This window comes from Muntiacus reevesi, chromosome 3, assembly GCF_963930625.1.
Source record: "Muntiacus reevesi chromosome 3, mMunRee1.1, whole genome shotgun sequence".
In the NCBI taxonomy this organism is placed as follows: Eukaryota; Metazoa; Chordata; class Mammalia; order Artiodactyla; family Cervidae; genus Muntiacus; species Muntiacus reevesi.
Genome location: NC_089251.1, coordinates 225,052,562 through 225,079,424, shown reverse-complemented (window position 1 = coordinate 225,079,424; position 26,863 = coordinate 225,052,562).

The window sequence follows — 26,863 nt, the reverse complement described above, 5'->3', positions numbered from 1 at the left end:
AATCTCCTGCATGAGGAGAAAAGCTGTCTTTAATACGCTCAGAGGCCTGGAATCCAGAGTCAATCACTTCTTCCAAACTAATCACTTGAAAAGAGATTATCTGAACCGAGCATGAGGAGGCCATGAATACCCTTAGATCATACAACTTCATACAACAAAATAAACATGAGGAAAAGAGCTCTGTAAGTACCAAGATTAAGTCTCCCAACAATTGACAAATCACTAATAACAGGCCTTTTGTTCCTTCTGCAAGCGGTCAAAAGTAATGAATAATAGAATGTTATGCCAAGTCAACTAACAGCCAGTTCACGTGAGATCATTTAAAACAGGAGAAAATGATGCTTGAAAAGGTCCCTGATGAGATTTTGCTTTTTCCTAAGAGATTTCAGATAGCATTCTGCTGCAGCAATTTAAAAACCACTTTCCAAAATTGGGCACCCTCATTATCATGCATTATATTTGCACTCTCCACTTAGGTTGCTTTGAAATAGAATGACACCCAGTTGTGTTTTTTAACATTAAATGCACCTTCTCTCACATTTGATCTCTCCTTTTGTGACAGTCATTTTATTTCACAGCAACCACATTTCTTTGTCTCTATTTCACTGACTGTGTAGTTTTCAAATGATGCAGACACAGCCATTTTGGTTGTTGTGAACAGAGAGAAACTGGAAGCTTGCCTGCCAGGCCTAGCTTTACTCAGCTGGTGGCAAAGTAAGTCAAATGGGGGCTTTGGGTTGAGTCATTTCCATCCAGGATGAAAGAGACATACTGGAGAGTAAGCCCGCTGTTGTTGTTATTTACATTCTGGCTGTTGTTATTTTATGAGTGAGATTATGTTGGAGACAGAAGGTTAATTTTGCCAGAGCTAAAAGGAGTGAGGTCATTCTATGAGCCCTTGGGTATAATGTCATCTCTAAACAGAAGATGCTGGTGCCTAAGGGTCAACTTCAGAGATCTAGAAATAGAAGGAACTGGTATATAAATACTGCACTCTGAGAAAACATAATTGTGACTAAAACATCCAATCCAGAGTAAAATATGGACACCAACTCAGGGTGTCAAAACTCCTCAGTACAACTTTATCCTGGGTTTCAAAATAGCCTAGGCATATTCCATTGGCTAATCTGGGGCAAGAATTCATAGGAAAGAGGGGAAAATATGTAGTAAAGTCTTAAATATATTTTCATCCATTCAAATATGCTATGCATGCATGCATGCTAAGTCACTTCAGTCATGTCTGACTCTGCAACCCTATGAAGAGTAGCCCACCAGCCTTCTCTGTCCATGGGATGCTCCAGGCAAGAATATTGGAGTGGGCTGCCATGCCCTCCTCCAGGGGATCTTCCTGACCCAGGGGATTGAACCAATGTCTCCTGCATCTCCTGCATTTGTAGGCAGATTCTTTACCACCAGTGCCACCTGGGAAGCCCTCAGCTATGTTATATTAACATATTAAATATAAATATCAAATGTATTACCATAATGCTACAGTACTTTATATTCATAAATAATATGATAATGTCAATATATTTAGTAAACAAATATGGATGAAATTGGTTAGGATTACATTGGCAAGTGAATAATCAGGACTTACTTTATCATTTATACCGTAACTCAATCATAGAATGTGAACTACATTGGCATTCCTCACCTACTTATGTCACCTAGTAACAAAAATCCAACAATTTTTTAAAAAACAAAGAAAACTGGGGTTATTAATATATGTACATGATTCATTTACTAGCATAAACAGCCTCTGAAGGAGTTGCTATGTTCTATAACATAGTATAGCAGTTGACTCATAAGTAATCAAGAAAAATTTAAATTTCTACTTTATTTAAGCACATGTAAGACATCAAAAGGGCTTCCCTGTTGGCTCAGAAGGTAAAGAGTCTGCCTGTACTGTGTGAGACCCAGGTTCGATACCCGGGCCAGGAAGATCCCTTGGAGAAGGAAATGGCAAACCACGCCAGTGTTCTTTCCTGGAAAATCCCATGGAAAGAGGAGCCTGGCAGGCTACAGCCCATGGGGTCACAAAGAGTCTGACACGACTGAGCGATTTTACTTTCACACTTTCACTTTCGGGCTTCCCTGGTGACTCAGCTGGTAAAGAATCTGCCTGCAATGTAGGAGACCTGGGTTCAATCCCTCGGTTGGGGAAGATCCCCTGGAGAAGGGAAGGGCTACCCACTCCAGTATTCTGGCCTGGAGAATTCCATGGACTGTATAGTCCATGGGGTTGCAAAGAGTCAGACACACTGAGCAAATTTCACTTTCACTACAAGATATCAAAAAAGTGTGTGATGTATCTTATGAACATTTATATGAAATTATTACAACAAGGGACCAGTTTCACCTGGAAAATCGATTAATGTAGAAGACCTCGTTCTTCAACAATGTGTCACCATACTTTTGTTACCTTACATATTTAAGATAAATCAGGAAAATTCTGAAACGCTAAGGAAAGTGATTAACCTGAGACATTCTTGAGGAGAAATGGGAGTTTAAGTTTCTCAAATTAGAAAAGTGAAATCCTAAGTGTCCCCTTCAGGTGGATGTCAAAGAGGGCATTAAGATGTCATTCATAGGTCTCTGAACTGCTAGTCACCCCATCTTCCCTTTGGAAGACAGGCAGGCATCTGGGAGATCACTTAAGCATGAGTCCTCCACTCTTGGTCAGGAGTTGGGGATCCCGACCAGGAGAGGGGGATCCATCATCACTGCAGTGGAACTCTGGACCAGAGAAATCAACAGGAAGCAAACCAGGGCCCTGAGAGAAAGTCCTGTTTTCTCCACTAGTTACTGCAGGAAAGAGGCAATTCCAGAGTTAATTTACTAATTCATCCAGGTATTAGAAAATGGATGAGAACTTCCCTGGTGGTGCAGTGAGTAAGAATCTGCCTATCAATGCAGGAGACATGGGTTTCACTCCCTTGTCTGGAAAGATCCCACATGCCGTGGAACAGCTAAGCCCATGTGCCACAACTACTGAGCCCACATTCCACAAATATGAGTCCCACAAGTCTAGAGGCTGTGCTCCTCAACAAGAGAAGCCACCACGATGCGAAGCCCACATACTGTAACTGGAGAGCAGCCTCCGCTCACCACAACCAGAGAAAGCCCTCACAAAAGCAACAAAGACCCAGTGCAGCCGCAAAATAATGACGTGTGCTCTGCTGCCCAGTCGTGTCTGACTCTTCGCAACCCCGTGGACTTAGCCCCCCAGGCTCCTCTGTCCATGGAATTTCACAGGCAAGAATAGTGGAGTGGGTTGCCATTTCTTTCTCCAGGGAATTTTCCTGACCTAGGGATCACACTGAGGTCTCCTGCATTGCAGGTAGATTCTCTGCCATTTGAGCCACCACAGAAGCCCAATAATAATAAATAAATAACTAAAACCAAGTTGGACAAAAAAAAAACATGGATCTCAATTCTCAAGTAGGAAGGAGAAAACGAGAGAAACTAACATTGATCTATTGAGGGTCTACCATAATGACATTTATAATAATGGTTTTGACTGTTCCTAGGGACTTGACATGGTTCTTTAAACTCATCCTCTAAACGTTAAAATAACTCTCCAATACAGTAATAGGTATTATTGTATCAATAATACAATAATCAATAATACAATATTGACAACTTGACAGAGAAGGAAACTGAAACTCAAAGAGATTAAACATTTTTGCCCAGGATCACATAACTAGTAAAGTGAAAAATTAGGATTCAAACCAGCGCCATCTGACTACAAAATCCAGTAATGGTGAGATTACTCAGTAAGTGGCAAGGTGGAGATGTGAGGCTCTTGTTTCCAGATCTCTGTGTTGCTCTCCTTCTTTAACACTTCAGTATCAGCACACGAGCTCCATTCTACATAGCAGGCCTGGTAGTCCAGGAATACTAGAATGGGAAGAACTCCTGAAGAGAAACAACGATTCTTTGGCTTTGAGCGGGTCACAGTCCCCATGGAGAATCTAATGAGTATTATGGTCCTCTGCTCCAGAAAGACATATGCACCTCAATTCTTGTTACTCACCAGGGTTACTTTCTATACAGTCACCAGGAACACTGAATTAGCAAGTACTAAACTATTACTGTGGGATTTCCCTGGTGGCTCAGATGGTAAAGCGTCTGCCTACAATGCGGGAGACCTGGGTTTGATCCCTGGGTCGGGAAGATCCTCTGAAGAAGGAAATGGCAACCCACTCCAGTACTCTTGCCTGGAAAATCCCATGGACAGAGGAGCCTGGTAGGCTACAGTCCATGCGGTCACAAAGAGTCAGACATGACTGAACAACTTCACTTCTTCAAAACTATTACTAAAGGAAAGGCAGGGTTAAGTGTCTTTGAGCCTCTGGACACAACATCTTCACCAACCAATCAATACATAACCTTGTTTTCTGTGTGTTTCTGTTTAAAGACACCTTATTTAATGAATTGTTGATTCATTAGCAATGAAGTCACAGCCAGAGCACTATAACTCATGCCAGAACAAAGCTTATCTGCACATATATTTTCTTCATAAGACACAGTACAGCCTTCTTGCTCACAGGAACTCTCGACAACATTTTAGGGGTCATTTCAAACAGGAAAAATCACCCATGGAAAGCACAAAACTGTGGCACCAACCAGACTGTGGGAAAGACATGTTAATAGTTTGAGCACAGAAATGAGGCAGCAGAGGATTGCCTTGATGGACCTAACCTGGGAGTGTATGCTGGGCAACTTCAAATCTGTGCTGCCCTGTGCATGACTGCTAACAACTGCAAAAGCACTGTGAGCACTGATTTGGGGGTTATAATATTTTTACTGAGTAGGCAAATCCACATATACAGAATCCATAAATCAATAATGTGGATGGACCTCATGAATGTAAGATGCCATATAATTCCATAAGATATATGGACTGCACCCAGTCTAACCATCATCTTTTTTTCCAAATATTGATCTAGAACAACTCGCTGTATCCCTCAGTTCTAGAATCCTGAATATTGGGAGAACACTTGAGCATGAAAACAAGCTATAGTTTTGACTAATAAAGAAAATGTCAACAAGATTCCTAAAACAAGTGATCTATGAATACACATTAATAAAATTGATATTAAAAAATAAAATGAACAAATAAACTTTATTCATCTGAAAGTTCAGGGAATGTATGATGTGTGCTTGTTATTGTATTAACTTTTAAAATCACAAACATTATCTTCTGTTAGTTTTTATTCAATGCTTTAAAAAGATACTTCTGGGCTCTAAGAAAATGTCCACAAATAATCCCAAGGTATAATATCCTTACTTAGAAAAACTGAACTAGGTTTTGACTAATAGTGAATTTTGGTGAGCTGAGCAAGCAGAAACACTGTCTTTAACCTTGATCTCCCAAACAATGCATTATTATGCACAGTCAGTCACACTCTCAACCCAAACAAGTTTGCTACTGTAAGTTCCAGAAACCAGACCATTTGCACATTCTGACAAAGGACCCTGGAGAATGCAAAAATGAAAGTACTCACCTCACGGGTCTCCAGTCTCTACAGATAGAGGAACAGAGCAAGAGAGAGTGCTAACATAGGTAACCAATTCACCTGTCTCATAACATATTTCTCTCTTTTCCCCCCATCCCCCTTCTCCCCAGTCAAGTGTTCAAATGTATACACACACACACACACACACACACAGAGGCACATTACTCAAGCAGAAGTGTGAAGCTCTCTGTCACCAATTTAACCTTCTGAAATCCTATGTATCTTTGACTTCTAGCTCTCTCTGTAAAGCCTCTTTTATCCCTTAGTAATGCATAATTTTCCCTACTATGACCATTTCAGTCTCCACATTATTGACCTTATTTTGTAAATATTTTCTGCTTACTTTAAACCAAATACAGAATGGCAAGAACAAGGCAAAATGCCTCATGAATACTGATACATCCCAGAGGCCTGATATATCTCACTGCTGTATCTTAACTGCTAGCATAATGCTAATCACCGACAAAGCAATCTATATTTTGGATAAATGACGACAAGTGAACAAGAATGAGTCAACTGCCTAGTATGGTTATTCAGAAAGCATAAACATGGCCAATTATAAAGACCAAAAGTTCCAGTATGGTATAATTTGACTGCATTTACAGCATCTTAGACATGTTTATAATCAAGCTTCAATTGATATCACTCTGAATTCATTCACTCAACACGCATTCAATCAATATGTACTGAGCACCTGGTCAGGGTAAGGCTCTTTGCTAGGAGTCAGGATACAAGAATCAACAAAAACAGATATCAGGGCCCCTGCTTAAAACGTGGAGATGAACATAAAAACAGGCTTCAACTAGTGAGTGTCAATGAATTCAAAGCCATGTTCTCTGGACTATTCAAGAAACATTTGGATAAAACAGCCAGGAAATAAGAATCATGAAATAAAGTTATTTCACACTGGCTTTCTCTGAAGCCTGATCTGTAAGAAAGACACTGTCATACAGTACACACCCGAAGGGGAGTGAGAACACCCCATCTGAGAAACCCATGCCATTCTTTTAGCCCCAGTGCTGTTTATCTTGAAAACGAACCCTCCTGGCCTTGCTCCAAGGCAAGCAATCCAATGATTCATTGAGGTTTTATTCTTTGGGGATCAGTTTTAAGCAGCAATGGCAAACAGGCTGTCCCAATAAAAACATGTCTTAAGGAAAGAGAGTCCCATATTTTTCTCCTAATAGACAGACGTCTCATAAATTTTGGAGTTAAGAAATTCCTCTATTCAAGTGGCATGGCCGAGATTTCTAATAAACATGATGTCTGAGATGGAAAAGGCAGGCCTGTGCTTTAAAACTAAAAATCCTCCTAAATCTAGATTTGAATTTAAGCTTAAAACGTAATTTTGGAGTGAACATAGAATGCATTAACATTCCCATACTAAAGGAGACAGAGATGAATCAGGACAAATGATGATTCCAGCTTCACTATTCTTCCTTCAGGGAGAATTCTCACAACCCTTCTTTGTCCTTATGCCCTTTCCAAGCAAACTGAATTGATTGCTTAAGCTATAGAGTGAGACTCAAATGAATGGGCTGTCATAATGCAGGCTTCAAAAAATTAACAAATTGGATAGATAGTAACAGGTAAAACATGAGATATTGCTTTTTACAGTAAAAAGGGGGAAAAAAAATAAGAGTATTCCCTCTTACTCTAAACCAAAGAACCAGTCCAAACAATTCCATTTCATGGTAAAATGTCATCTCTTTATAAAAACAATAATAAAATAAACAAAATCTTATTTGATGTAGTACATAATATAATAATTTTTTAAAGAAATTCATTCCCTTATACGACACTAAAATATTTTACCTCAACTAGATGACTTACAATTTTTTATGATTAAATTCCTTGCTATATTTACATTCTAAACCTGAATAAAAAATAGATGAAAAAAAAAATAGATGAAATAAAAACCTGCTGATTATTTATTTACTATTGTAAAATATAACCTATTTACATATTAAAGATCAATATCCCTGTCTTTAATCACTTGAACTGTGAATCTATAAAAATATTTAGTTCAGAGAGTCCTTTTGGGGTAAATATCAACCTGTTTTTACTCATATTGATAAAATATATTCTGCTTACATGATAGTATATATAAAGCTATCATTAACTATATACATATTATGTAGCTATGAGAAATATTACATAAGATATAAGTATTACTGGTAACTTTCAAGAATCCAAAATATTACTATACATAAAACAATGAATCCCAAGGTCAAATATAAAACATTCTAGTAGATTTCAATTTATCTCAAATGCTGTCCTAATAGTCTCCAACCAAGATTAACGTATTTAACTTAAATAAAAATATAAACCCAGATGACAAAATACTTGACAAAAAGACAAAGAAAGAAAAAAAATCTCCAAAATCAACGTAGGTGTTAAAATGGTCAAAAGAAGGTCAAGAATCTCAAACATACTTGGACATTCTATCATTCATTACTATAGAGGACAGAACCAAAAAATGGGCCTGATTGAAATAGAAGTAATTTATGAAAGTTTTCCTGACTATGAGGTTCACTAAACTCACTAAAAGTTAGGTATTTGAGAAGGAAGGGTTTTGCTATAGAAAGTTCAAAATTGGGTAATATCTCACTGGTATGAACCAACTTACATGTGACTCCCCTTGAAGGATAGGAAATTGATGAGACAGTCATTCAGGTTTCCTTTTAACTCTGAAAGTATATAGTAACATATTCTTTTTTTTTTTCATTTATCTTTATTAGTTGGAGGCTAATTACTTTACAATATTGTAGTGGTTTTTGTCATACATTGACACAAATCAGTCATGGATTTACATGTATTCCCCATCCCGATCCCCCCTCCCACCTCCCTCTCTACCCGATCCCTCTGGGTCTTCCCAGTGCACCAGGCCCCAGCACTTGTCTCATGCATCCAACCTGGGCTGGTGATCTGTTTACATATTCTTTAATATTACACAGAATGGTTGATCATTCAGCTCATTCCAGAATGGATATACACCAGAAGTAGAAAACAAATGCACTAAATTTCACTTCTAAAATTTCCTTGATATTACTATGCAAATTATTTATTTAAGTTTTCCAGATATTATCTTTTCTACTATTTTGCTTATATAAAAAGAGGGAAGCCTGCTATCCAGATCTGAAGATTTACTTTTACCATTTCATAGCCCACTTTTGGAATAATTAATCCACTACTTTGTGTGACTACTATATACTCAAAGAATCTAACTCCTTTTCATGACATTTTTAAAAGTAATGTGTAAAGCAATGGGACCCTGTTCTCTTATATTTTTGCTACCATCTCTACTGTCATGTAAATTGGTCATCTAATGATACTCAAACTAGGTTTTGCTTGAACGGATCACACTTTAGGGATGGATCATAGGAAAGATTACTGCTTCCTACCTAATGTTTGTTCTCAGTAACATTCACTAACATTCATCCCTCCTCTGTAAACCTTGTTTCATTTTTTGACATATAATTTATTTTGATAAAATATGCAAAACTGTCTGAAGGATTCATGTTACTCATTACTTTAATAAATTATTCAACACAGAAATAACAAAACCTCTATGAAGTATAATGTAAATTGTGCTAAACACATCAAAATTAATAAATAGTTCACCTTTGATTTTTATTGTATTTATCCAATTGCTGCTAATTAGAGAAATGCCATTATTCAGACTACAGATTTCTGTCACTATAAAAATCCATAAGAATTCTACATAAAACTATTCCTAACTTTAGATCCAGTGGCTGCTTTCTTCAGTCTAACAATAATGAAGACTAAATTAGTATTTCAATAAAATGGAAACTGGGGTTGCTGAAGACACAAACTTCAGTGGAGCTACCAACAAATATGAAAATTGTTTCCAAACTTTTAAGCATTTATTTAAATTCTTTTAGAACAACTCTGATTTTACTTTGGTGATTATTTAAAGGCAGATGATAGAAATTCCATTTAGATAGATTATACATTCCAAAGAGAAGAAAACATATCCGCTCTGAGCTCTATTTCAGACTGGGACCATAAAGAGAAACAAATGATGCATGATCAAATCATTCAGTCATTATTTTGTGCATCTTAAACTTGCTTGGGCTATAACATCTTCTGCTGCATACCAGGCAGAACCTAAACTTTTGAACCTCATACAATTTAACAGAAGTCAACTAGAAGCAGCTGTAACCTTCTAGGGTCTCTGGAACCAAAACACAGGCAAAAATCATACCAAGATTTATCCAACCATGGCCTAGCTAAAATACGTGTTAACAACACACAAACAACCTGTAATTTCATAACTAAGAATCTACCCAAAGAATGATCACCCTCTCCAGAAGGCTTGGGTGTCACTGACTGAGGGGAAAAAAACACCCATCATTTCATTATTTCCCTTGTTTAGCTTTTGTTTGTTTTCCCCCTGTCATGGAGGCAGCAAAAACAAATTATTTGGGGGAGCCAATTTGGCTGGCATAGCAGCTGCACCAGTAGGACACATCATGGTGCATGATGAGGTTGCCAAATGCTCATTGTTTAAATATGGCCCAATTTACTAGAGTCCAAGTTATAATTAGGTTTCTTCTTTGAATTTTAAAAGAAAAAAAGTGAAGACACAAACTCTTAATACATATAATTAAGACTAGCAGCCTTAACCTAACATGTTTTTAGAGACACTCTTACTGTCACTCTAAATACAGGTTTCCTGCTGAGAGCATAATTACAGTTTTTGTTGCACTTCATACTGTCTACCTCCTAGAGAGTTTACACTGTTTGTTATTAAAAGAAGACCTTGTCATATTGTGAGCACCTCTGCATATAATGCCTTTTACTGTGCCTTTTATGCCTTTTATCTACTCTTTTGGTGTGAAGAGGAGGGAAAATGGCTAATGAACTAGAGACTTAGTAAATTTTAACAAGTTGGAGTTAATACGGTGTTTTTTTCCCCCTCTCTTTCCATCAAAAGAAGAGCTGTCTCCTCAATTCGACACCCTTGCATTCTGAACCCATAGCTGCCTTTCTTTATTAGACCCATAAACCAAGTTGGAATGAAAAACAAACCCACAGAATTCTAACTACCTAAGCTAGGAGGGTGGGAAATTCCATTTCAAATTAAATAGCACAGTTTTAATCCATTAAACCTTTAGACTACATTTATATTTAACACCAAGGTGGTAGCCAAACCTTTTCTACTGATTGACAGCAAGTGCTCTGAGCAGACCTTGGGTAGCAAAGTGCATTCAGTTTCCAAAGAGATTCTATAAAACCATAGTGCTTTTATTTTTTTTTAAAAAAGAATTTGACCTCCAGGAGACATTTACTGGTGCTCTGATAACTACATACTTCCAGACATTTAAACAGAATGGCAGCAAATGGATTTCTTCTTCCACATAGTTACCATCCTCAGTATTAAAGATACTACGCAGTATTGGCAGTTTTTTAAATATGCTTTGTGTGTCTCACCAGGCTGTGACATCGCTTTATGTATTATAAGCTGCTCTGAGAAGTCTGCATCAAAAAAGACTACTTTGCAAGACAGGATTATTTGTCACTATCATTCTTTAACCTGTTAAAGCTATAACCTATCTAAGAATGAAACACAGAGTTGTTCAAAAAACTCTAAAGCTTAAAAAGGAAAAATTCACAAATAAGAATAATGGATTAGACAGGATTTGTTAACAGTACTTTCTTCAAGGCACATTCAGCTATAATCATTCACTTGGGAGAAATAAAGTATTTCCAATGATGATCACATATAGGTAAATTTGAGTGTTTTTTAATATCCTGAAGCAAGAACTTGATTATGCTTTTCAACCAGCAATATTCCCTTGCTTTATGCCAGAAAGGTAAATTTCAACATTTTACTGTATAAAACAATTTAGTGGAATGGTAATGTAAACAATGAAAGATAAGAATGGAAAAATTAAAGAGTAGTTGAAAAAAGGAAAGTACACTAGTATATAGTGATTAAAAAAGAGTTCCAAGACACAGTGATAAGTTAAAAAAAAAGAAAACAGCAGAATAATATAGTCAGTGAAATTTTAATAGCACTCAAACCCATGCTATTTACACAAACACAGCTTGATATAGAGATAGATATAGAGACATATGTAAAAGAAGGTCTGAGAGGATACACATTATATTGATAACACTGGTTACCTCTGGTAGAGAGAGTGAGGCTAACAGGCTACACTCCTTTGCTATTGCTACTGTAATGAAACACCACAAACATAGCGGCTTAAAAAACAAGTGAATTCACTATCCTACATTTCTAGAGGTCAGAAATTCAAAATCTATCTCACTAAAGTCAAGGTGCTGGAAGGGCTGATTCCTTCTGGGGGCTCTAGGGGGAGAATCTATTTCCTTGCCTTTTTCAGCTTCTAGAAGCCACCTGCATTCCTTGACATGTGGCCCCTTCCTTGAATAAATCCAATCTCTTGCTTCCATCATCACATCTACTATGAACTTTTTCCTCCTGCCTGCCTCCCATAAGGACTCCTGTCATTAGCTTGGGCCCATCTGGATAGCCCAAGATTATCTCCCCATCCCAAGGTTTACAACCAAGTTCCTTTAACCATGAAATGAGACTATCCTCAGAACCCAGGATCCGATCACAGACATCTCTGGGGACGCCATTATTTAGCCTACCACAAAGACTAAAAGGACTTCAGTTTTTTGAACAGGGTTTAAATTGTACAATTAAAATGCATTTATGTATTAATTATATAATTTACATAATTTAAAGACAAGAAAGATAATTTCATTTCTCACTTTTAAAAATGTTTGAGGTAGTTAGAAAAGAAAAAATAATCACACCTCCTCTACGTATTTAGTTCTTCTCTTTTATTTTTTCTTGCCCCTCCAAACTCCTATTCTTTCCCCTTCTACACTCTTTATTTCCTGGTTCTGTACCTATATTACAAGATTCATAATCACATTTCATATCCTCCCCTTGAAAATATTACCCGATCTGAATGGTGGCACAATTAGGCTAAGTATAACTACATACAGGATAAAGAATATGTCATTAATGCATTAAAAAATGTCAATTGAGCCCCAACTGAAAGGAAACATGCAGCGAACTAGGGATACAGATATTAAAAGCCCTACCTCTTGGAGAGTTTACTGTCTAGTGAGAAAGACAGATATGCAAACAAACACATTATCATATGAGGTAGCATTATAGAAGAATGACAAAGGGCTATGGAAACCTGGCAGAGAGGGAAATTAGTTCTCCATGAAGTGCCAAGTGATGATGGGAAGGAGAAAGTGGTTAGAGAAAAATTAGTGGAGGAGGGCCCATCTGACCTGGACCCCTCTGTCTCCACATTTTCCACTATGACCCGGATTGTCAGCCCTCAGCTCTGCTGAAGGCTCACGCATCTCTATAACTCTGGTCAATGTGGCATGTCTGCTGACGTTCAACTAACCTACATTCCACATCCGCTCCACTTGGGGTCTCAGAAACTCAGTGTTTTAGAAACGCTTAACTCCAGCACTCACTCTTTCCACACTGCCCCACTGAGTGTAGTGGGGGACCACCAGATTCCCAATCAAGACTCCCTTATATCCTTAGGCTTCCTCTTATTTATCTCGATGGTTCAAATGGTAGAGGGGAAAAAAAGTCTGGACATCTGCCTTCCTCTACTTCTGTCTCACTCCTCTCTCCCCATCTTTCCATTATAACTGCATTCCACACTGGGCAGCAAGGACTTTGGCCAAGCTTTAATAGGCTATAATCTCCTCCAGACTTCCAGAGAAACTGAATCATATGTCTTCTTGTCTGAGTCTTAATATGCTAAAATTTTAGACAACTTCTAAGGCTGGCTTTAAGCCTACTGACTGGCTAAACACATGAAGTACCAGCTCCCTCCTGCCCTGTCTGTGCTGTTGAGTTTCCCGTATCCTTCTGAGGCAACAGGGTAAGGCAACATGATTTACTAGATGATGGATGACTCAAGCAACCCATTCCAACTACCATCTAACATTAACTGTTCAAAACTAAAATCTACATTTCCCAGATTCCCTTGTAGCCAGGGTTCTGAGTGAGATCTAGGTTCTGCCCATCGAATGCAGGGGCACACACTTTGTTTCACAGTGAGCTCTATGGAGAGAGAGGTCAAGTGCAAGGATGATGGGAACCATGACAATGAAAGCATGTTCTGGAGCTGGCAGTTGCTGAAGTAGCTCTCTGATTTGGCAATTTGTTGATGCTAAATTATCAGAAGTGGTAAAGTTCTGAAGCAGGCAGCTAGGCTGATGGGGAGCCTCCTAACCAAGAAGGGATATAGCTCTCAGCAGCCTAGGGCTTTTGATATCACTCCTGGAAGCAGATTCACCCTTCCCAACAATTCTTTAAGCTATCTTCACACTTAATGATTTGTCCTTATAGTGGGTAGACTAGATTCTATTTTTATGCAATTAAAACTCCTGGTTAGTATGTGTGTGTGAATGGGGGAAAAGGTCAAAATGCTTTAATATTGGAAAATATTGCCCCCAATCAGGCTAATTTAAGAGCCTATGGGAGCCCAACATTAGTTGGGTGACTGATACTCCACTTGGGGTAAGGTAATGAATAAAAAATCATTCTTCAAGCACAGTGTAATTTCAGTTTTTCGGATTTTTCTTCTACCTGCCTCTATTCAAATTTTACAGACTTTGTACTTATAAGTCTCCATGCAGGGCCTCCTCATTTTATTACTCTTAGCCTGTTTTGGGAGGTTTTGGGAGACAAAGGGGTTGGGGAACAATTCTAAGGGAATGGTTCATAAGACCTTTATTAGAGAGAGGTAGAGAGCCTTTCAGTGCTCTCCAATCTAGCCTTTACAGGAGACTCCATTTAGCTTCTTGTTTCTCTTCTGCATGACTCAGGTGATAAAATGCTAAAGTGACTGGTCAAACTTCCACCACTCAAAGTTGGAACTCACCTTAGAGGTTATTTATGTCAAGCCCCTATTTTGATGATAAATATACTTATGTCCAAGATAATAGAACCAATAAGCAGAAGAAAACTCATATTTGCAGGCACTGTTATTTTTACCACACCAGCTAAAGACCTGGATGAATGAATTTAAGAAACTAGTTCTAGTCAGTGGATTGAACTCTAGATCTCCATTCAGTACACTTTAGTCTGTTATAGATCCCACTTGATCCCTGTAAGCACTTGATTTTTGTGAGTCGATTTAAAAGATTCTGACATAAAATATTTTAGTGAACAAAAAGTCTTTTGGTAAATTGAATTACTTATTCTCTATATTCAAATTTTGCTGTTTGATACAGAATCCACCTAGGAATGGGGCTTAGAACAAAGCAGAAATGGTGTAAAATATTTTAACATAATCTTGTATCTTTATCTATTACCAGCTTATAGTTTAAGATGTACTGCATTTGCTCTTATGGATAGATCATCGCAAGAGCTCTCTAGAACTAAGAGGCTTTTCTTACTGAACCAGGCGGGTAATGCCCTCAACTGGTAGAACTTGCCTTGTCTTCCATCTGGAACAGCATCACCAGTTTTGTCACCCCCAAAGGCACCATTCTGACACATCTCATTAATTTTTACAGGGTCCTGACCTATAAGAATAAATGGTCTATGCTTCAATGTCTAAGTATGCACATAAAGAGAATAGAGTTTAACTTAAGTGCTATATATATAATCTTGGGTCTAAGAAAAAAAAATATGCTGAAAAGATATTTCTTGAGGAGAGTATTTATTAAGCTTCCAAGAAAATACAGTGTAGCATAAAACACTCCAAAATCTATTCAGAAGAAAAGTATAAAACACTGCTAAGCATTATTGATAGTTTAAGTACAATGTCATTATTCTAGCCCTTTCATACTAGTGTATTCTTAACTATACCTATCTGTGGATGGAAACCTAAAAAAAAAAAAGAAAGCACTTAAATAGTTCACAATCCTCTCCCCACTGAGAACATTAAATCCTAAAATATTCCAAAAATCAGAATGCAATAAAGTTGGTTCTGTGGCCATAATTAAATAACTGTTCATGAGAGAAAAGTATAACCAAACCACAATGACTCATATTAAAAACAGATACCGAGATTGAAAAAGAAAATGCATATATATTCACAAATCAGAACCTCGCTCCAAAATATTAAGCACTTTTTCCAAATAATCTCTTTTAAAAAACTCTAAATATTAAGCAAATCAATCCACACTGCAATACCTATACTCTTCTAGAATTTTCATTCTGGAAGTGAGTCAAGAGACAAGTGAAATAATAAAAGTTAAAATGTATTGAGCTTTTTGCTAAATGCTAAGTGCTTTATATGAGTTATCTAATTTCATCCTCATAAGAACTATTATCATAACCATTTTGCTGATGATGGCAAAAAGGCTTGGGATACTTAAGTGAACCCTCCAAGTCTATGCAGATAATAAACTATAGACCCAGTCTTTCTTCTCCAGAGTCCAGGCTCAGAAACACTATCCTTGACTGTCAGCATTGGGACAAGCTTCATTCTATAAGATTGTTCCAGAACAATAGCTATTTTAAGAAACATTCTGGTTTGGGGGTTATAAGATTTACCAGAAAAGATCTCACAAAGTGTGAGTATTTTTGTACAGAAAAGCTTCCATTGGGCATAAAAATTCTTACAATTCGCTTTCACTGAAGAAGGCACATAATATGAGGCCTACAGGAATAGATGTTAGAAGAAGAACTATAGGAAGGTGAGACGTTGTTCATATGCACAAAATACTATTTATTAGCCTCCAGGAAAACAAAGCTAGAAAGACAAAGCAGAATTCTTTCCCTTCTAAAATTGTATTTAAGAGATCCTTTTCTACATTTTACTTTAAAATAATGGACAAATAATTATCAGCAAACATAGACTGTATTTCAGTCTAGCTAGACATGCCCTCGGATTGGTAAAATTGACACAAACAGGACAAAAGTCACAAAAGCACATCTACCTCCATATCAACTGGTATGTCAGTAGAATAAATATCTAATCACAATAGTCTTCTTTGGCTTCCAAAGATAGGAATCCAGAAGTGAAGTAAATGAAGAAGTGGTGGTGAGACTTGGACAGTAACCTTGTTAGAGCCACCAGCCCTTCATCAGGCTTCATACAGTTCATGACATTGCCAGCCTGAAACCTGCCCCAGTGTAAGAAACTGGTCTGACCAGAAAATAACTGGGAGACTAGTTAGATCAGAATCCTTTCCTGAAATTCTCCTGCTGATTCCTATTGCAGAGATTCCCACCATAAAAATGGATAAAACAAAGTAAAAATAAAGTCTCTAATTCAATTTTGCCTCAAATGATAACTAATTCACAAGATTAGTCCATCAGTTGAGTACAATTAAGTGTCCACTATAATAAGAAGTAGCTTGGTGTCAGAAAAGAAAGGATATAGACTTCAGAATAAAAGCCGAGTTTAAATCTTGTTGTGACTACTAGGTAAATATGTAATTTAAGTAATAAACTATCTGGGTTTCAGTTTGTATACCTACAAAACAGTAAGAACGTCACAGTCTGTGAAGATTAAATGAGAAAATGTATGTAAAAAGTGGGGTACAGTCCAAGGGACACGTTAGACTCCTCCGTAAACACAAGCTCATATTACTCATTGGTATCTAGGGTGCAGCAGGATACTAGCAGTGTGGAGGAGCTAATACATGAATAAGACGTGGTTCTTGCCCTTAAAGAGCTTACCAGGTAGATTAAGAAACAAACCAAATATGAGAAAACAGCTATTGATAAGCATAGTAGAATTTGGAATGGGACCAGATGGTTGTGGAGTAGAATAGTTGAAGAAGATTAATGATGGGTGAATATGCTGACTGGGCCCAGAAGGCTGAGGAAGCATAAGGATGTGAGAACTTAGTACTTGGCTTCCATCTTCAAAAGACTCAATAAATAAAGGAACAGTGTTTGACACAAAGGAATTCTACACATGATGTTCTGAACTTTTGCTGTTCAAAGTACGGTTCAGAGACCAATGCATGGCACTTCAGAGTCTGCTAGATGTGTAGGATCTGGGATCCCACCCTGGACCTACTAAACCAAAATCTATACTTTACCAAGAGCCTGGGGTGATTTGTGTTTACATTAAAGTTTAGGACACACAGTTGTAAATCACAAGTAGATCTCCAAAACAATGAGATATTTTATGCTTTATACTTAGGAAAGCACCAGGGTTTTAAGCTGCTTTTGAAATGATAAAAGTTAAGTGTTAGTTGCTCAGTTGTGTCTGACTCTTTTAATCCCTTTGAGATGATAAATATTCTGGAATATCCTCATTTATAAAATGGAGATGTAATATTTGCTCCTCAGGACTGTTAGGAGGATTAAAATAAACATAGATAAAACCTATGCTTTCTAATCCCAAAAGGGAAAAACTTTTTTTTAATCTCTGTATCCTTTATGCTTAGCATAATTGTTCTATACATATTCCATTGAATATTCCATATTCAATAACATTTTGTTAAATAAATGAAATAATGGATCAGTCAAGAGGTTTTTCAGACACTATCAAGTACACTTTGAAATGAATAACTATGGGACCATAGGTGAGATCTGTAGACTAAGTTAAGCTCAAACAGGGAAGCACTTTTCAGATTAAAATGTGCATACTCATTTACTCACAAGATTTTTCACTGTTAAAGAATTAAGAATGGTAAGATGATGGTGAAACTTAAGTTGAAAATGTATTTTGTCATCGGAAATTAGATTTATCACTCATAATGACCTCACTAACCTTATGTTAGTTTAATACTAAGTGTTCTGTGGAGATTCTGTTATTAGTTACAACACTAGTTTTCTCTTGACAGACTCAAATTATGTAATAAGTTAATGAGTTCATCTAAAGATTCAAGTCCATAGTTCAAAGCCTCTTTCTTCCATACCCTCAAGAAGCATACAGTCAAGTGAGGTTAGAGACATATGTAATTAGCAATTAGAATAAAGAAAAAGGTCTCAAATCAAAGTATGGCAAAACCAATACAATGTTGTAAAGTAAAATAAATTAATCAATTAAAATAAATAAATTTTTTAAAAAAGAAAAGATCTCAATGTAGGTTGCTCTAGAATGACAGTGGCAGTAACAAAGGAGCTGCCCACTGCCCCACTGCTGAAGGGTTTCAGAGAGGAGGGACTGAGCTAAGACCTGAAGGATAAGCAGGGGGACAGGGGGACTAATGCAGGCAGGATACCACATGGAAGAGGAGAGAAAGGAGCCAGTTCAGGGAGCCACCAAGCAGCTCAGAATTGCTGAAGTACAGAAAGGGACCGTAGCAGGAATAAAACCAAAGAAGACTGGGACAACATCATGATGGCTTTTCATGCCACACACAAATTTTACTTTTGTGTCGTTAAAAGAATTTGAGTAGGAAATTAATAAGATCATACTTTCACTTGGGATTAGCCAATTTGGCAGAAGTGAGTCTGATGGATTGGGAGAGAGTAGAGTGAGGGGCACATGAAATTCGACTAGAGATTGGCAGATAAGTATAGAAATTAACCCATTAGTTCATACGGTAGCTTGAACTGAGACCATGATAAAATGGAGAAAAGAGAATGAAACAAATATTAAGAGGAATAATTAACTGAATTTGTAAACTGACTAAAACTGATGGTTTTCTAACATCAAGAAAACTGAATTCATTTTTCATTTTAGCATGTATACTTAATGTCTCGTAAGAAACAAATTTTGTAATATAAGATAAAACTGGCAAGTGTAAACTTAGGCATAAGGTTGTACAGTGATGCCATCCACTAAGATAAGGAATACAGGGTGAGGAATGACATCGGATGTTGGGGTTTTGGTGCAGTGATTTTCAGAATTGGCTATCCACTGGATCAACCTTGAGAGTTTTTCAAAAACAGTGATCCTGTCTTCACATTCAAAAACGTATTTGTCTAGAGTGGGAAAACACCATCCTAGTACAATACACCTCTTGTTGATTCTCAACCCTGGCTGCATATTAGAACTTCTGGAGCTTTTGAAAGAGACCATGCCTAGGTCTCATTTCTCAGAGACGCTGATAAAGTTATCGAGGTCCTGACATAAGGTGTTTTTAAAAGCTCTCAGGTGATTCTAACATGAGTCCAGAGTTCAAAATTGTCAATTTTCCAAAGCAGAAAGGTTCTATATTTTCCCCACTTAAAAAAAAAAAAACTTCCCTAAACCCACCCTTAACTATAACTATGTCTTTTATCTAACTTACACTTTGGAAGTCTGCTATAGTCTCCATCATCTTTTCTCTTCTTCTTCCTCTCTTCTATCCCTTGGATTTTGATTAAAAAGTGTCTATCATCTTAGTCTCCCCACCATCCTCATTTGGCTATGGAAGATAAAGATAATAAAACCAACTCCCCTTCTCTAGTGGACCTTTTCTTTCATATCACAACCATGTGAACTCTCTCTCACCTTGAAAATAAACATGAAAAACAACCTCCCCCAAAGTTTGTTAACTCCTGAGACAATTCTCCATTATTTTCCTTCCCTTAAAAGCCAAACTTCTTTGATGATAAGGTCTCCTTAGGACCAGGACTGGTATAGGAATTCCTGACGATCTCCAATAACTAGAAAAGTGGGAAAATCTGAAGAGAAATACTCTGCTCCAGAAACTGCTCAGGCCCCAGAATAAGGATCCTCTACTTTGTACCAAGCAGAATCAGAGGGGGAAATCCACTTTTTTTTTTTTATAAAAGGAAAGACTTTTGTATGTTACATAAGGACAAAGAATTGGTCTGAAAAGTATATAAACTCTTGTAGTATAAAACTATAAACGATAGGAAAGCAAGTTTCAGGCATTTTCACACTACTCATAACTGCATTATTTGGTAAAACTTGTTGCAACAGCTCTGGCACAAATACATATAGTCCTAACAACACTATTGGCCAACTATACTTCAATAAAACTTTAAAATATGTAGTCTGTGCTTATAAATTTGGTTCAACAATAGCTAGGCACAATTGAAAGAGTAAATAGGAACTGAATTACTAGCAACTGTATAAAATGGCTTTAGAATGAATTTACTAATAATGAAAGTATTTACATAACAAATTTCAGTAGTTTCTGAGGACAATAAAAATGACACATTTATAAATAGCCAAATAGGTAAAAATGACAATTGTACTGGTTAAAGTAAATAAGAGTAACTCCAAGGACCGGAGTAAGGATCTCACAAAAATGTCCACTCATCTCTCTTAAAAGAGGTAGCAGTGTCTCTCCTTTACTAGCCTTGAATGTTAAATCAACTGACTTAAACGAAGAAAGATACAAGATTGGGAATGTTTTAGTGACATACTCTGCCCTACCTCACGCTGGCACCTAGGGGGATTTCAAGATCTTACTCTCTTTTCCACCTCCATTGTCACCGTCATTCTCAACACATATATAGGCAATTTCATTTCATAGAGTTCAAATGTGTATCCAAGAGTATGGAGGAGCAAGTAAATTTCTGAGTGGAGAATGAAGAGAATAATACTAACTCTATTTTATCTCTCCCTTGGAAAGCTGAGTGGGAAAGCTAAGAGGAAGATGTAAGAAGAATATAGAGAGTGGCTTAGTTGGCTCTATGTTAGTCTGAGGGAAGAATTCCTTGAGGCTCCTGCATGATTTAATCCAGGTTACCAGGATAAAGAAGCATATAGATTTAGCTAAGCAGCAAGATTTGGGCATTTTCCTGGAGCAGATCTGAATATACTACCTTGAAATCAAATGATTACAATGATTTATTTTCAAGGTTTATATATGTAAGGCCTTAATACATCTAAGTTCTCAAGTAACAATTACCATGACCTCCTGAAGGCCACAACTGAACACACACAGACCTGAAGGCCAACATAATTCTTTGCTTATTAACTGCTCAATAATCATTTGCTAAAATGAAATTTTCTGACCTTAGTTTGCTTGGTATGCCATGATTAGTAAAGCCTGTTTTAAAAATTTGTGGAAATAAATGAAAATACCCTTTGAAAAACTGAATACTGTATAAATGCAAGATATCCCCCTACTATTAACCAGAATATGATACTATAACAGTCCTATTGTATGTACATCCCACCAGGCAGTATGCTTGTCAATTCACCAAGCTTCATTAAGAATCTAAGAGATGAGCAATGTAAAAAAGTTGACATTGGAAGATCTTGGTCTTTGCCCTTTGGCATCCTGCCCTCAGGCCCACAGTATGGCCCATCTCTGATATCCATCTCTCCAAGAGACTACAGGAAATGCTTGTGTGGTCAGACTGGTTCTGCCATTGGTCTCATTCCAACCAAAGCTCATTAGTTTTACTTTTCCCTTTAGATTTGTGGGTTAGAGTTTTATTTGTTGCATAATAGAAGGCACTAGCAGCTTGTATTTTTTCTTTACCCCTTGGCAATGAATCAGCAACATATCCATTACATTTTCTTTATTAAGTGGTAGTTCACTGTATGTCCTTAGACTTAGTTGTCATTCTAAACATTAATTTCTCTAATTATAACAACATACTAGCTAAAATAAAATAAAAATGAACTAATGTTCTAGCTTCAACTCTAAAAATCTAGACCTGCACTACCCAATATGGTACCCTCTAGACAAATGGTCATTGAGTACTTGAAATATGACCAATCTGAATATGAGATGTGCTATAAGTGTAAAATGCACATCAAATTTCAAAAGTTTTAGTACAAAAGGAGAATCTTTTGAATCTTCAGTAACTTAAAAAATGATTATGTGCTAAAATGCTAACATTTTTATTATATCGAGTAAAATAAAACATAATCTGAAAATCAATGCCAACTGTTACCTTTCATTTTTTAGCGTGATAACTGGAAAATTTTAAATTATATTGGTGGCTTACGTCCACTGGACAGCTTTGATCTACATGCTCAAAGAAACTTTCTAGAGATTTCCATTCCCAATGATTCTGAATGGTCTTGTTTAATTAATTAATTTGAATTCACTCTTTCTTACAGACTTGTTTTAAATTGTTTATTATCTGACTCTACAGTTGACAAGAATATAAAAGGTAAATTAAGTAAAACTAATTAATGACCATTAATTATGTTTAAATGGTACTGACCTTGACCTTCCAAGAGCTTGGGAAGTCCTTTAAACACCTGCATTAATAGCTTTGTGTCACGCCAAGTGATACCAAGTGCTGAACCATAAATATTCTAATGCTGTTCTTCCCTATAGGTGACTTCCTTGACCTATAGCTCCACTGACCACAATAAACAGAAGTGACACATAACAGCCCATGCACTGATACATGTGTTGTGCAAATGTCACAGCCCTTTTTTTTCCTCAAAACATCTTGAAATAAAAGAAATAAGAAAAGTAGATTTGTTCCTAGTACTTGTGATTTATTCTCAAACTCAGCTTTCAATATGTATATACTGTAATGTATGCATGATGTAAGACCACCTATTCAGATATCAGAGGTACTTTAAAAATGAATAACCACTGTATGTGTGACCTGTAAATTTTTCTTAAAGAAACTAAGAGATATAATAAGAGATGAAAAAGTCTAACATAAAAAAAAATACTAACTACCACTGCGTCACTAGTTTCACCACTGAATAGAAGGGCAAGAATCATAAGAAAACAGCTCAACCATGAGAAAATAGCAACGTCCTTCTGATCTGGAACATATCCGAACAGCAAGGGCTTTATCAAATATTGTTACTGAAATACAACATATGCCCAATGCACAGTGAGGTCAGTCACTTCAGTTCAGTCGCTCAGTCATGTCCGACTTTTTGCGACCCCATGAACTGCAGCACACCAGACCTCCCTGTCCATCACCAACTCCCAGAGTGCACCCAAACCCATGTCCATTGAGTCAGTGATGCCATCCAACCATCTCATCCTCTGTTGTCCCCTTCTCCTCCCTCCCTCAATCTTTCCCAGCATCAGGGTCTTTTCAAATGAGTCAGCTCTTCACGTCAGGTGGCCAAAGTATTGGAGTTTCAGCTTCAATATCAGTCCTACCAATGAACACCCAGGACTGATCTCCTTTAGGATGAACTGGTTGGATCTCCTTGCAGTCTAAGGGACTCTCAAGAGTCTTCTCCAACACCACAGTTCAAAAGCATCAATTCTTCGGCACTTGGCTTTCTTTATAGTCCAACTCTCACATCCCAATATCAAAATGTGGGAGTGTGGAACAAAGGTTATTGGGGGCCATGCAAAGAGGTGGGTGGCTCAGGCCTCTAAAAACCCTAAACTCCCTGAGAGCTTCCAGCAAAGCTCTTTTATAGGAAAGGTGAGAGAGAGGTACAGGTAGTTGTTACACCTTTTTAGTGTCAGGTCCTTTGTTACTGAGGTCAGGTCTCAGGCTCCTGTAAACTCCACCAAATGTTATTCTCTGTTCTGACAAGAAAGGGCCAGTCCCAGCTAAGGGGAGTCGGATCTCAGGTGGCAGAACTCTCAGGGCCAAGTCCCCAGATTCTTACACCTGTTGTCTCTGAGTGAACCAGCTGCCCAGGACCCTACTGGCCCTCAGGCTCCTCAGGCTACCAGGGACCAGGTCCCACAGACTGTGACCCAGGCAGATGGCTGCTGCCCTTAGATCACAGAGGCAGCGATATGGAAGATGTTCACCTCCACCTCAAGCCTCGGCCCAGTGACCTTGGCGAGAGTTCTGAAACCCTGCAGGACATAGCCCCCAACCTGTTCTCTGGACCCCCCAACTCACCCACTGGCCCAAGGCCAGGTGAGCCAGTGGGCCCCTGGGAGAAGGCCAGGATCCACCTCTTACCTCACTCTCCACCTGAGGACCACCGCGCTGATGACCCTTGAATGGGCCCACTAACAGCTGCTCATTGGCAGTTGCTTGCTTGGGGGAGGGGTCCACTGCAGCACCAACCAATGGCTGTGCAGGACCACAAACCTGTCCCATCACATCATGGCAAACAGATGGGGAAACAATGGAAACAGTGACAAGACTATTTTGGGGGGAGCCAAAATCAATGCAGATGGTGACTGCAGCCATGAAATTAAAAGATGCCTGTTCCTTGGAAGAAAAGTTATGATCAATGTAGACAACATAATATACAGCAGAGGCATTACCTTGCCAACAAAGGTCTGTCTAGTCAAAGCTATGGTTTTTCCAGTAGTCATGTATGGATGTGAGAGTTGGACTAGAAAGAAAGCTGAGCACCGAAGAATTGATGCTTTTGAACTGTGGTGTTGGAGAAGACTCTTGAGAGTCCCTTGGACTGCAAGGAGATCCAATCAGTCCATCCTAAAGGAAATCAGTCCTGAATATTCATTGGAAGGACTGATGCTGAAGCTGAAACTCCAGTACTTTGGCCACCTCATGCGGAGAGTTGACTCATTGGAAAAGACCCTGATGCTGGGAAAGACTGAAGGCAGGGGAAGCAGACAGAGGATGAGATGGTTGAATGGCATCACCAACTTGATGGACATGAGTTTGAGTAAGCTCCGGGAGTTGGTGATGGACAGGGGAGCCTGGCATGCTGCACAGTCGATGGGGTCGCGAAGAGTCGGACACAACATAGTGATTGAACTGAACTGAGCTGAACTGAGCTGACAGTTGAACTGAACTTGGGGGAGGGGCCCACTGCAGCTCCAACCAATGGCTGAGCAGGACCATTACCCGTCTCAGTAAACATCGCCTAGTAACAGCAGTGAGGAGTAATGCTGAGCACCAACAGCTGGGTACTAAGGGCTGCCCAAGGCTCAGTTCTATTACAGTATGACTGAGTCCAAAGGAAGTACAGGTCTAAGATGAGCCTTTTGTGTAAGGAAATAGAAGGCTGTGGAATAACAGAACATGAGAGAGAGAAAGAGAGAGGGAGCTGATTAAAAAAAAAAAAAAGAAAGAAAAGAATAGTTGCAGTAGGAAAACTGTTCTGTGTAATTTTTCTACCCTTCACTAAGGAAATGTACTCTATAGCTGTGATAGGATGCTCAAAAAGAAGAAACTTACTTTTCTTCACTATTTAATCTTTAAAGATACCCAGATTTTTAAAAAACTCACAAAGAAGGAAATGAAGAGATAACTAAATACAGCTCAACATTTATGTACAGAAGCATTTAGTATTATTCTTAGTCCATTTTTAAGCTTCCCATTTTCCAGATAGATAAACCAAAGCATTGAATTTAGTCAACTTGCCAAAATTAAAAATAGCCTGTAGAAATAAATTAATTTCCAATTGATTTTTTCAAACTAATTTCTCAGGCAGAGAACTAATTTCTTTCTCCCCACATCCTGACTGTAAAACTGCTGTTCTTAAGACAATACGAATGGCTTTTAAGACATCTAACATGAAGGAAACATTACAGAGTTCACTATATAGATGGTCGCTGAATCAAGTTCAACTTTTAAGACATAGTACCACAGAATCATGCTAAACTCTTTCCCCAAACTGTGACTATTAAATAATAATGATACATTCTTTAAAACATTTTATAAAACATATTCAACCACATACTTTTTAGAAATCAAAAGGGATATATCGTAGACATTTTCTCTTAGTACTTTTTTTTTTAATCTAAGTAGTTTGCTACTCTATCAATGTGCCATAGTTTTCTCAACCACCACATCAGTGGCTTTTATTTAAGTTATAAACAATTTTTCATTATTATAAACAAACTATAGTACTATTCTTTGGCTTATCTGCTGTAACTTATATAAGGATTTCAGATTAATAAATTCCTAGAGGTGGGATTTCTGAGTTGGAAATTATTATATTTGGGGAGCTTTTTGCAGATATTGGGCCAATTAACATTCTCACCAGAAATAAATAAGAGGGCCCATTTCCCCATGCTCTCACCAATTATCTAGAAAATGGGAAGCTTAAAAATGAACTAAAGATAATACTAAATATTTCTGTACCAAAAAGTGTTTCAATCACATCTGACAGGAAAGGAAGAAAATGTCTTGGTTTTGACTTCATTTGGATTTTTTTAACAAATCAAAATTGAGAGTCATCTTTTTCTAAGTTTACCTTTTATTCTCCACCTTCTTGTTTAATTGATCTTTTCTGATGCCATCTGTTAAAAAAGAGGATGGCAATAATAAAAATTCTCTGTCTTGAGGCTTATAGGGTATATCTGAAAACATTCATCAGACTCTAGAAATTGACAAATATAATCCAGCACTGAATATACTATGAATTCCTGCATTCTTCTAACATCTTTGGTTTAGCCTTTCATCAAAGCAGAAATCAGTCTTATTCTATATAATGTTTCCAAGGAGTAAGAAACATTTTAATTTTGCCTGTATTCAGCAAAAATTCAAAACTTTCAATATTATCCAATTTAAAATTTTGACTCACTATATGATTTTCTCTTCAAACAACTTCTGTCTTTCATGAACATAGATTCAAACCCAAAGAGAGATTAGTTTTATAAATTTA